A 14,703-nucleotide genomic window follows, 5' to 3' on the forward strand; every position below is an offset into this window, starting at 1 on the left:
TAATTTGAAGTCTATCCTACAGCTTGTAGATAGACTTTGACTGGAATTCCTGAACTTAGCCAGTGTGGTTAAATGAAAATTTCTATGTTTTAATGTTAAATGTTTAAATGTTAAAATAACATTAACCATATTAAGTAGAAAAAAAAAGACATTATAGTCTTTGAGTATACAACTAGGTGTTTCCATCACTGATAAAAGCCCAAGGGTTATCCTCTAAATAAATGGAATTAATTATTTGTGATATCTATAATATTTAGTGACACAGAAAAATAAGAGATTTGGCTGGTATGTGATCTTCCATGTCCTGGATTTCAAAGATTTCAAAGCATTCTGGGTCCCTCATGAGCTGCCCTTTATCCAGGCTATGGCTCTCTCCTACCTGAATCCATTTGTACCACTCCATAAGTCATTTTTCATGTTGTCACATGCATTGAAACTTTTCATTGTTTATGTCTCTACAGCCTGCATTATTTTATCTCCAATAGCTTTACAGCCTTTATTTCTGTGGGCTTAAATTTAGTAATTCTACTACCTTAATCATACTTTTTGAACAGCAGGTCAGGTGTCTGAGAAATAAAATTAAAGGAAGTAGTGTTTGGCCCCACAGCCTCTCATACCTTAGTGCCAGCCTACATAAATGCTCATAATTTTTATCCCATGTATATGACTTATGATTGTGTGTTTTTTAAGTGTTTTTTTTATTAATTTTGAGAGAGAGAGAGAGAAAGAAGAGAGAAATTGATTTGATGTTTCAATTATTTATGAATTCATTGCTGGATACTTGTATGTACCGTGGCTGAGGATCAAACATGCAACCACGGCCTATGGAGATGATGATCTAACCTACTGAACTACTGGCCATAATTTTATTGTAGGAAAAATCCCAGAGGAATACAAGATGTCATAAATGGACAGAGCTTGACAATGGGGTGTCTGGAGAAAGTGTAGGGAACCTTGATTATTAGATATTTAGTTGTCTTGAAACTTTGAGCACTAATATGTGTGATTATTTCTGCTTATGTTCATAATGATGATTATAATAGACCCCCCCTCAAAAATAAACTTGTTGATTCTGAATTTGATTATACGTATTAGAATGTCAAAACTGAGAGAGTTCTATTATAAATATTAATATACAGGTTTTACGTTCAACTGGTAGTCTAAGAAATTTCATGGACTCACTCTCTATCAAAACAAACAAGACTGGTGAAATTACTTTAAAATCATTTAATGTCTATGGCAATTGTCCTAAAGGTATATAACAAATGAAAAAACATTTATTAGGAAAATCTATAACCGTGAAAGGCCCTCTAGGTGTCAGAACAAATCTCATTAAATTGCCTCAAAATCTACGCTTGCAAGGGAACCTAGATTTAATTGAATCAGACTGTGAAATAAAGTATGCTCCAAAGTATTATCAACAATTATAGAGCAATCATTTGTCATTAGTGAAGCCTAACAGCTGTATATGATAACAGCAGAAGAAGGCAGTTTAATCAAGAGATCAGGGAAGAGACCAAGAGAATCCTGAAATAAACCACTGTCATCCAAGTGTAACTGTGCACATGTCCAAAGCTGAACCTCTCAGGAACAAGGTAAAAGGCTTCACATTGAGACAGAAACAGATTTTACCAACATTTCTTAGCCAAATCACTAAATAAGTAAACAGGAAAAGAAGCTCTGAGGTAATGCAAGGATTAGCATTCAGTGTTGCTACAATATATTACCTAACATGTCTTGCTAAGCAAATAATTCAGACAGAAAAAGTCAAGAACCATATGATTTCACTGATATGTGGGATATAAAACTGAAAGCAATAAATGAACAAACAAACAAATATAAACTCATAGACACAGAAAACAATATGATGATTATAGAAGGAATGGGAGGAGAGATGGTAAAAAGTAAAGGAGGTCAAATATATGATGACAGAAGATTTGATTTCAGTGGTAAATACACAATGCAATATACAGATGATGGATCATAGAATTGTACACTTGAAATCCATATAATTTTATTAACTGATGTCACCAGAAGAAATTTAATATAAAAAAGAAATGGATCACATATCCAAAATTAAACTCATTATTTTCTTCCATGACTAAGAGCATGGAGCTCTCAGTCTAGTGAGGGAAGGTAAAAGAAATGAATGAATAAATAAATAAGTGGTCTACTTTTTAACTAAAGAAAAATTGAGAAATGTAAAAACAAAAGAAAATGGGAACAATATAGAGGAAAAGAAGCAATAGAACCTACCTAGGAAATAGCTAAAACTTAAGATAAAGTCGATTTTGCAACAAAAATACCTTATTAGAGATAGAAGAGAGCATTTCATAATAATAAAAGACTCAATTTGGCATGAAGATATCATAATTTTAAATATATATGCACCTAACAACAGAGCCCTAAATTACATAAAATATGAAATTAAAAAATTAAAGAAAAAATAGATAATTTATCTATTGTTGAAGATTCAATATTGTGCTTTCAATAATGGATAGAATTACGAGGCAAAAGATCACCAAGAACATAATTTATTTGAACAGCATTATAAAGCAACTATGCCTAACAAGTATCCATAAAACACTCCAACAACAGCACAATAAATATATTTCTCATGTTTACATAGAATATTCTCTATGAAAGACAATATGCTAAGCCATAAAGTAAGACTCAATAAATTTAAGAGAATTGAAATTATGCAAACTACATTTTATATTGACAATAGAATTAAAATCAGAATGAAATTTGGGAAATTAATAAATACTTGGAAATTAAATACCACACTTCTAAATTACCAACAGATTAAAGAAGAATTTACAAGGGAAATTAGAAAACACTTTATTGTAATTAAAATAAAGACAATAACATTTACAAGAAGCAGTTAACTTTGATTAAATGGACAAATTTCTAAGTCACAAAGTACGCAAAATTCTAAAAAAAAAAGAAAGAAAGAAAATCTGAATACAGCTATAACAAGTAAAAATATTGATTTGATATCAAAAAGAAAAACTACCCAAAGAAAGCCCAGTGAACTATACCAAATATTTTAAAAATAATTAACACCATTCTTTCACAAATTCTTCTAAACATAAGAGAATGCAATGCTTCCCAATTCATTTTATGAGGTTGCTTTACCTTCATTCAAAAAATAGACAGACATAAAACAAGGAAACAACAGACCAACATTTCTTATGAATAAAGATGTAAATATAGTGAACACAATGTAAGAGCCCTTAATTGAGCAACATATTAAAAGGATTATGCCACAACGGGTATGGCTCAGTGGTTGAGCATTGACCCATGCATCAAGCGGTCACCAGTTCAATTCCTGGTCAGGGCACATGCCAGATTGTGGGCCCAATCCCCAGTGGAGGGCATGCAAGAAGCAGCCAATCAATGTTGTCTCTCATCGATGTTTCTCTCTCTCTCTCTCTCTCTCTCTCTCTCTCTCTCTCTCTTCGTCCTCTTTCTCTAAAATCAATAAAGAAAAAAAATTTTTGTAATAAATAAATAATAAAAGGATTATGCACCATGAACAACTGGGATTTATTCCAGGGACACAAGTTTGCTTTGAGATCCATTAAATAAATATACTAGAACAATAGAATAGTTTATAAAAGCCACACGATCATCGCAATGGATATAGAAACAAGATTTGGCAAAATTTGTTTTACTATATAAACATTAAACAAACTAGGGTTAGAACAGAACTTTCTCAACCTTATAAAAAGTGTCTGCAAAGTAAACTCACCTAATATCATACTAAATGAGGAAAAAGTGAATGCTCTCCCTTTAGGATCAGGGATGAGACAGGCTGTCTGCTCTCATGAGTTCTATAATATTTTATAGAAGTTCTCTTCCAAGAAATTTGGCAAGAAAATGAAATAAAAAGTATGCAGATTCTAAAGAAAAGATCTATTTATGAATTGGAAGATAATATTGATAAGGTGGGATTACTTTCATATTGGTTTATAGATTTGATTTTATCTTCAGTTCTCATCTAAATTCTATCTGCTTTATTTGCAGAGATTAACCAGCTGATTCTAAAAGTTATATGGAAATTCAAGAGCCGAGAATAGGCAAAGCAATCTGGAAAAACAACAAAGCTTGAACAGACTGCATTGAGACGGTATAGTAATATCATAAGGAAAGACACATAAATCAATAAAATAGATTTGGGAGTACAGAGAAAAACCCTGTCAATTATTATCATTTGATTTTTAACAAATTTGTCACAAGAAATAAAAGAATAGTCTTTTCAATAAATGGAGTTGGGACAACTGGACAGTCAAATGAAAAAGAATGAAGTTGAATGTCTATTTCACACTATGTAAAAAAATTAACTCAAAAGGGAATAAATATCCAAATATAAGAAATACATTGATCAAGACATGGAAACAATCAGCATCCTCTGATAGATAATTGAATAAAGAAGATGTGGTACATATATAGAATATAATAATAGCCATAAGAAAAGATGAATTACAGCCAATTTCATTTGTGACGAAATTGATGGATTTTGAAAATATCATGCTAAACAAAATAACTCAGACATAAAATGTTAAGAATCATGATTTTACTCATATGTTAGATATAAAACTGAAAGCAATCAACAAACAAGCAAACAAACAAAAAACTCAAGAGATGCAGACAACAGCATTATGGTTACCAAAAGGAAGGGATTTGACTGGGAATAGTGAAGGGTAAAGGGAGTCAAATATATGGTGATGGAAGAAGATTTAACTTTGGGTGGTAAACACACAATGCAATATACAGATGATGTATTATAGAATTGTACACTTGAAACCTATATAATTTTATTAACCAATATCACCCCAATAAATTTAATTTAAAAAACCAAAAAGTTTAAAACTAATAGAAGAAAATCGTTTCTTAGAAAGATTAACCAAAGAAGTAAAGAACCTATTTGCAGAAAACTACAGGTCATTGAAAAAAGAAATAGAGGAAGATATAAAAAAGTGGAAGCACATACCCTGTTCATGGATTGGAAGAATTAACATAATTAAAATGTCCATACTACCCAAAGCAATCTATAGATTCAATGCAATCCCCATCAAAATACCAACGACATATTTCATAGAACTAGAACAAATACTTCAAAAGTTAATATGGAACCAAAAAAGACCCCGAATAGCCACAGCAATCTTGAAAAAGAAGGACAAAGTAGGTGGGATCACAATACCAGATATCAGGTTATACTACAAAGCGACTGTAACCAAAACAGCCTGGTACTGGCACAAGACCAGGCATATAGACCAGTGGAACAGAACTGAAAATCCAGAAATGGACCCAAGGCAATACGCTGAATTAATATTTGACAAAGGTGGCAAGAGCATACAGTGGAGTAAAGACAGCCTCTTTAATAAATGGTGTTGGGAAAATTGGACAGCTACATGCAAAAAAATGAAACTAGACCATCAACTTACACCATACACAAAAATAAACTCAAAATGGATAAAAGACTTAAATGTGACCCGTGAATCCATAAAAATTCTGGAAGAAAATGTAGGCAACAAAATTTCGGACATCATACGGAGCAGAATTTTCACTGATACATCACCTAAGGCAACAGAAATAAAGGAGAAAATGAACACATGGGACTACATCAAACTAAAAAGCTTCTGCACAGCAAAAGAAACAATCATCAAAATGGAAAGGCAACCCACTGTATGGGAGAACATCATTGCTAATGATGTATCAGATAAGGGGTTAATTTCCAATATATATAGAGTGCTCATACAACTCCACAAAAGGAAGACAAAGAACCCAATTAAAAAATGGGCAGAGGAGCTGAATAGACACCTCTCCAAACAGGACATACAAATGGCCAAGAGACATATGAATAAATGCTCAACATCACTAATCATCAGAGAGATGCAAATTAAAACAACAATGAGGTATCACCTCACACCTGTCAGAATGGCCGCCATCAACAAATCATCAAACAACAATTTTTGGTGAGGGTGTGGAGAAAAGGGGACTCTAATACACTGCTGGTGGGAATGCAGACTGGTGCAGCCGCTATGGAAAACAATATGGTGCTACCTCAAAAAATTAAAAATTGAACTTCCATTTGACCCAGTGATCCCACTGCTGGGAATATACCCCAAGAAGCCTGAAACACCAATCAGGAAGAATATATGCACCCCCATGTTCATAGCAGCACTATTTACAATAGCTAAGATCTGGAAACAGCCCAAGTGTCCACCAGTAAACGAATGGATAAAAAAGCTGTGGTACATATACACAATGGAGTACTATGCAGCGGTAAGAAAGAAAGATCTCTTATCCTTTGTGACGACATGGAGGGACCTGGAAAGTATTATCCTAAGTGAAAAAAGCCAAGCAGAAAAAGACAAATACCACATGATCTCACTTATATACGGAATATAATGAACATAACAGTCTGAGGAATACAGTAGACCTAGACACATGGAAGTAGGGCACAGACTGACATCCCTCAGAAGAGGGGATGGGTGGTGGGGGGGTGGGAAGAGATAAACCACAGAACTTATATGCATGTATGCATTACCAATAGACATGGACAACTAAGCCGGGGACAGGGTGGAGGGGGGGTGGGGTGGGGGGTGCCAATGGGGTAAAAAGGTAAAATATCTGTAACAAAAAAATAAATAAAAATTCATAAAAAAAAAAAAAAAGAAAGACACAAAGCACAAGCAAAAAAAGAAAATAAAAAATTTGGACTTGATTAAAGTGAAAAACTTTTGTGTTCCAATGATACCATCAAGAATGTAAAAAGACAACCCAGGGAGTCTGATGAAATATTTGAAAATTATATATTTGATAAAGGATTTGTATCTAGAATGCACAAAGCACTCTTACAAATCAATAATAAAAAGGCAACTAACATTTTAAAAATATGCAAATCATCTGAGCAGATGTTATTCAAAAATGATATACGAATGGTCATAAATTACATGAACAAATTTTCACACCATTACCTATCAGGAAAATGTAAATCCAGAACACAAGATATTAATTTATATCTACACAGATGGATATAATCTAAATGACAAATTATAACAAGTGTTGGGAAGAGTGTGGAAAATTGGAACCCTCATCCATTGCTGGTGGGATTAGAAATGATGTATCCCTTGGAAAACATTCTGGCAGTTCCTCCAAAACTAAAACATAGAGTCATCATATGACCCAGCAATTCTACTAGTTATACCCAGGAGAAATGAAAACAGCTGTCTACATAAAAGTGTATACAAAAATGTTCATAGCAGCATTATTTATTTTTTTAATGTATTTTTTATTGTTGACTGTATTACAGATGTCTCCTATTTCCCCTCTTTGTTCCCCTCCACCCAGCCCCCGCCCCACCCCAGGTCTTCACCTCACTCTTGTCTGTGTCCATGGGCTCTGTATTTTTGCGTGTAAGGTCTTTGGTTAATAGAACAAAAGTAGACACAATCCAAAAGTCCATGAACTGATAAATACCATCGATTTTGTTATTATGTGTATATAAAATGTCCAGAACAGACAAATCTATACAGAGAGAAAGTAGATTAGTAATTGTCTAGTGCTTGGGAGAGGGGAGTAAGTGAAGAGTTAAAGAGAAATAGAGAGTGATGCTAATGTATTCAGGGTTTCTTTCAAAACTGATAAAAATATGCTAAAATTCATAGTGGTGATGACTGTGAATATACTAAAAACTACTGAATTGTACTGTGTGAATTATATAGTAATAAAATTGTTATAAAAATATCTATTTTACTCATTTTGTGAATTACTTATTACATTATATATATACTTAGTAATAAATTTACATTCTTATGTGTGTGAACAAAGGTAAATAAATGCATATATTTATGTGTGAGAGAAAGTAAAATGTACAGTAAGTTGATCTTCAAATGGTATTGGAAATCCTGAAAGAATTGCTCCTTCTTTAATTTCCTGAAAAGACTTATTCATTCTAACTTATTATAGAAGAGGTGCTCGCTAGATGAACATGCTCATGCTTCTAGGAGACCTCTGATGTTTAGCAATAAAAATCCCAACTGCTGAGTTTGTATCATGAAGATTCACAAACCCATGGGGGAAGGACAGTGAGCAATAAGAGCAAAATTCCATATTTTAGAATTTCCTTAAAGAGATATTAATTTTGAATAAAACATGAACACTTTGGTCCCCTGGTATTTAAACAAATGGTTGCTTAATTGAATATGTGTCCTAAAGCACAGGGATAATCATCTCACTTCCATAATATTATTCAGACTTCGCTTCAAGCATATGCATTTCAATACATATTTTGGCATTTTGCAATATGTACATATTGCACAAAATCAAATGGCATGAAATATTCAGATAAAACATAGCAAATCCAAAGAGTGTCTTGAAAAATAGTTATGACAAATGTGTTCATTAGGAGACTATTTTATGTTATATATAAAAAAACTGATTTTATTTACAAATTGAGTATTTACAGAAATTTTGTTTCCAGCAGGAATGTTATATGCATACATTTTCCTTTCTATTCACTGCTGCTCAATCAGTAATTGTTTTTCCAAATGTCACAAGAACATATTTCAAACATGTTCTAACCATGAATATTAAATTCACCTACTACTTTTCGGGAATTTGGACTTTGTAGCCTATAATTATGGAACCTGATCTTTAGACTTTCTTTTCACTTTCTACTCTACAGTCCACAACAGCAGCTCATCTATTTTGACATTCTTGAATGGGTTTGACTATTAAATAAATACTGTGATCTTTGCTCAGTATCTTCTCCAAGATTGTCTTCACTTCTGGTTTGCTTTTGTGAATTTTCCTAAAGCAAAAAAACTAAGTCAAGAGACAGGTTCAGTGAAAGAATGTAAACCTGGGCTTTCGCATATTACTTTTGCTACAATAAGAAAAACAAAACAAAAAACTTTTTTTCTGTAAATACATTTTTATATTGAAACATTTTATTTTTAATCTGGTAAATTGGTCAGAGAAGGGTGATAAACCTCTAGTATTGCAGACAGTGTTCTGATTCAGTCTCATACAAAACAATTGTATAATTTTATATTCCAAAAGGCCCTAACTGAGAATGACTAGCATTAAGGCTAAAAAGGATGGAAGCCATCTAAGCCCCTTGAACTCTCGAAGACTCCTGTTCTAGTGAGAACTGCAGAGAATGGTGTCAAAATTCACTGTGTGAGGGACCCCAGAGAAGCAGGCAAGAGATGGTCTCACTAAAAGTGAAGGAGAGGAGGAAGACAAAAATCTCAGAAAACAGTTTACCGTAGTAAGTTTTAACACTACTTTAAAATAACAGAAGGGGGAACTCTGGGAAGTAAGAAACAATATTTGAGTCAAGTTTTTGTTTTTTGTTTTTTTCCTTTACATTTGAGGAAATTAAATTTAAATATAAATGCACAACAGGAAAGTATCAAGGTTAGATAGTATCAAAATTATTTTAAGAAAAAAGAATATAGAACATTATAGCATCCTTAGAGATACTGAAGTACAAAGGGAAAAATAAATAAAGAATCCAGATTGCAAAGTACTGTTTCAAAACAAGTTACATATTAAGAAAATAAACAAAATGTGAAAGAACAATCTTAACAGAACTACGAAAACTCAAAATAAAGTTACAATAGCCCTGGCCGGTTTGGCTCAGCAAGTAGAACGTTGGCCTGCGGACCAGAGAGTCCCGGGTTTGGTTTCCGCTAAGGGCACGTGCCTCGGTTGCAGTTTGTCCCCGGCCCCGATTGGGGTCATGTGGGTGGCAACCACTCGATGTGTCCCTTTCACATCGATGTTTCTCTCTCTCTTCCCCCCTTTCTCCCACTCTATATAAAAAATAAAAATAAAAAAATAAACAGAGCTGGAAATAACTTCAAAATCAATGACTTTAAAAGTTAGGACTAAACTAGAAAAAAGCATCATGAGATAAACACAATAAAATATCTTAAGAGAAATAGATGTAAAACAATAAGAAAAAAAAATAAACCTAAAGTAACAAAAGAAGTGATAAAAAGGGTTTAAAAGAAAATGATTAAGTATTGCAGATCAATAAAGAAGGTTGAATATGCAGACACTAGAGTTCCTAAAGAACCCAAGGAAAGCATCAGAAAATTATGAAAATGTACATTTCAAGAAAACGTTCAAAAAATTTAAACATAACATTAAAGGATCCATTGTACACCTGACAATATTGACAGTAATGATCAGCAACTCCTAATCTAACATAATTGTAGCACTGAAAAGACAATGAAGGAAAAAATGAGCATGTGACTTTGGAAGAGAAATAAAATTTGATTATCATCAGATTTTCAATATCAACTTTTATGCAGAAAAATAGAGTAGCATACTTTAGTCAAGGAAATAACATGTGAATCATGGGTTTTATATCCAGAAATATTAACCTTTAAATACAAAGGACACAGTAAAAGTATTACCAACCAGTGTAAATTCAGAGAATATAGTTCTTATGAGACCCTCCTAAAGATTTTACTCAAGAGCAAACTTCTGGAAGACAAAATGACTAGAGACACACAGAAGCAGTGGAGAGGTGATGAGCATTAAATGTATATAGTTCTTAATACAACCAAAAAAAATGAGAATTGAAAAGGGGAGAAATTAGCATATTGTGTTCTTCTGATATGATAAATTTTATACAGTATGATGATACAGTAAAAATAATTGGTGATAACAGTATTAATATTGTCAGCCTCAAACAGCTGTATGTAAAGAAAACACTGAGAGTGTGTAATTATGGGTTATTTTCATTCTATCATCCCTATTATTCTAAAAAACTAGAAGTCTCAGTGTGGAATTAAGGAGCTAGAGATATAATATAGATGAGGTTTAGTAAAAAATCCTGTAATTCCACATATAGAATAGGAATATCGGTATGAAAACATGAGGTATTTTACCTTTAAATGTTTATGCACAGCATCTATACACATACACATAATTCCTAGCTAGTTACATGTTTCTAATATGTATCCTTGGCTCTGTTGCTTAAAACCATCTTAGAAACAATGACCAGCACAGCAGCAATTTGCTTCCCCAGCTCTCCTAACGACCCTAATTCATCACTTCCCATTAGAAGAAACCAGAGCTTTGTGGAGAAATGACCGATTGCTATTCTGGAGCAGAAAATGAGCCTGGGACATCTTGAAATACCAGTGATCAAGAAAGCTCTCCAATGCTCTCAACAATAAAAAAAATTAATTGATTGACTAAATTAAAATAAAAGAAAGAAAAGAAAATAGATTTAGGTACCTTTTACCCCTCCTCACCAAAAATAAATAAGTAAATATTTGTATAACAGAATACATATATTAGAAGCTAAATATTTAATCATATATTGGGGTTAAAACTCACAGTACATAAAGTTAAGAACTTATTTTAGACAAACATTTCACAATAAGTAATATTTCTGTGTTGGTAATGTCTTTGAGAATTAACTTTTGTGATAAAATGCTAGCTAATCTCTTAAATATAAGAAAACTTTTGTTTCCTGGGCCAACTCTAAAAAGAATGCTGAAATACTTAAGAGATAGCCTCATGGTTTGCACGCTGCATGCTCAATAAAAACATTGATTTTTATACCATCCCAAATATATTAGTTATTATAAAACATTCTACAAATGTGCTTCTTTTTGTTTTGAATCCGGACTATGCATCAAATTTGTGTGTACCTAGTACAGATTATAGGATTTTGACAGATTTTAAGAGGAATTTTATTATTTATTTATTATTATTTTTTTTATTTCTTTAGCCCATTTTCTATTGGTCCTTTTACTTTATTTTAAAGAAATATTTCCTTTTTTCCAACACCATTTATCCCCACTAATGCTCTCTTTCACCTCCCCCCCTTCGCCATCACCACACTGTTGTCTGTGTCCATGAGTCTTTCATTTTTTCCTTATTTGCTCAATCCTTCTATCCCCCCACCATATCCTCTTCTTCCAACCAGAGCTGTCAGCCTGCTATCTATGAGTCTGTCTCTATTTTGCTTGGTAGTTCAGTTTGTTCGTGAAATTCCACATCTAAGGGAAATGATATGGTATTTGTCTTTCTCTGACTGGCTTATTTCACTTAGCATAATGTTCTGCAGGTCCATCCATGCTATCACAAAGGGTAAAATTTTCTTTCTCTTTACGGCAGAGTAGTATGCCATTGTGTTAACGTATCATAGTTTTTTATCCACTCATCTACTGATGGACACTTGGGCTGCTTCCTAATCTTGACTAGTGTAAATAGCACTGCAATGACACAGGGGTGGCATATATTTTTTCAAATTAATATTTCAGGATTTTTCAAGTAAATTCCTGGAATTGGAATCTCTGGGTCATAGGCAATTCTATTTTTAATTTTTGAGGTAACTCCATTCTGCTTTCCACAGTGGCTGCACCAATCTGCATTCCCACTAACAATTCAGGAAGGATCTCTTTTCTCCTGGCAAACACTTGTTGTTTGTTGATTTATTTATTAGAGGAATTTTTTTTTTAATTCTTTAATGAAGCATGACTAGAATAACAGGTACATGTTTAAAATTTATAGGATTATACTAAAAAGCAATGACTTCCCTACTGATTACTTATCCAAATATTAATGACTAATTAATATAGATAATATAAATTTGGGTTAGTCATAAAAAACTACATGTATTCATTTATTCTATATCTATAATAAATTATTGGACATAAGTAAGCTACTTCCTAGTGTTACCATGACAAAGATTCAATGTAATGTAAAATTTTAAATAAACAGAGCCAATGAATAACTACTATTCCTTCTCACACACCAACTCATCTAATTGCTGGAAACTTGGAGATTTTTACTATTATACTTTTACTTAGCTTAGATTCAAACATTAACTGACCTATTTAAAAAAAAGAATACCATAATAATTGTACTAGGATTCAGATGTTAATCAAAGCAGTATAGACATTGTGAATACCTTAGCTGATTAATCAATGTATAAATATTAATTTTTAAATATTAGAATAATCTGAAATGGAACACAAGTCCCATTTATTATTGATAGTGTCATCAATCCCTGATCACTCTAAAATAATTACTTCCCAACCTGGCTGGTTTGGCTTAGTGGTTGGAGCATTAGACACGTGGACCAAAGAGTCACAGGTTTAATTCTGGCCAAGGGCACATACCTAGGTTTTGGTTCAGTCTGCAACCCAGGTCAGGGTCCAGTGAGAGGCAGCCAATTGATGTGTCTCTCTCACATCGATGTTTCTCTCTCTCTTTCCCCCCTCCCCACTCTATCTGAAGATAAATAAAAAAATATCTTCAGGTAAGGATTTTTAAAAAGAAAAAGAATTACTTCCCAACTTATTGGCAGTCACTACTCTTCAGAGCTGAGGTCTCCTTCACCAACTTATTGATGGCTGCTAGGTCAGCACTTGCTTATTTATAACTGCGCCTGGGTAGGTTTACTTTGTATGACAGAAGTCCCTTGAAACCTAAACACTTAAACCTTCTGTTTTCACAGTGCTAAAAAAAAAAAAAACTTTCCATACAGAAGTGTCAAATAAGTTTGCAATTAGAAAAGTAGGTCAACTTGCTGACATCTTAAAGTAACAATTTTTTTTATTATTTATCTTGAAGTGTCTCAGGAAGGCATTCATTATTTGTCTTGAAGCATTGTCAAGTATTTGTGACAGCCATTGAAATGAGCATACAAAGACATACTGAAAAGTCCAAAATATTTTATTCCAAACCTTACTTATTTCAATCTAGCATTTTCTGAATTATATGTTTAAATTTGAAAATCCAATCTCATTAATTTAATACAAATCCTGCATTTTATACATTGAACACAGGAGAGAACAGGAAATTTGTTGTATGAGAAGTGGTGTCAGTCCTGGTAGGCTAAGATTGGTCATATCCATCTCCAGCTGAGGACTGGAGACAAGGCTTGGACTTAAGGAGATAGAAAATGACAGGTGCATAAAATTGTAGTTTCTAAAGTGATACCCTTTGAGCAGTAGTTAGACCAGAAGGAAAAGTGATCTACTAATACAGGTATGACACATTAACACTTGTCTGAACGTGAATCTGGGATCTGAGTGAAGAGCTATTTGTCTTGAAAACTCTTCATCTAAGTCTGAGTTTCCATGGCTATGTACGTCAAATGTATAAGACCCTTGGTGTTAAAATCAACAAATGTATAATAAAAATTAGCCCAAGGCCTGTTTTATATATATGCTTACACAAAACAATTATGAGATAAAAATGGTAAAACTAGGATTTAGTTCCAATTTAACTTAGTTTCCCTGTCTGCCATGAAGCAGATCTTATACATAACCAAAAGGTGATCTAAGTTTTATATTTATACCTTGAGATGAGGCAAGATGTCAGTTTTTGAGGGTGTTTTTTTGTTTGTTTGTTTGTTATTTTGCTTGGCTTTATTTTTAAGTATGTATGTAATGTGTGTTGTATGTTTATATGTAGATTTTTATTGATTGTTTGTTTATTTAATAATTAAAGTATTTTTTCATCAAAATTGTATTAGCAGTGTAATTAAGTGAAAATGGTTGACTGTCATAAATATGCAAACAAAAAATTCAGGAATCTTGGCTGCTTTGGAATATGATTTTTTTTTTTTTTTTGTAAGGAAGAGAAAAAAAGCCTCTATCAGAAATCACAAATTTCTATGAAGTTGTGTGTTATGGGGTTAGCGCTCACTGTCCG

Source organism: Molossus molossus, unplaced genomic scaffold (assembly GCF_014108415.1).
Source record: "Molossus molossus isolate mMolMol1 unplaced genomic scaffold, mMolMol1.p scaffold_m16_p_14, whole genome shotgun sequence".
NCBI lineage: Eukaryota > Metazoa > Chordata > Mammalia > Chiroptera > Molossidae > Molossus > Molossus molossus.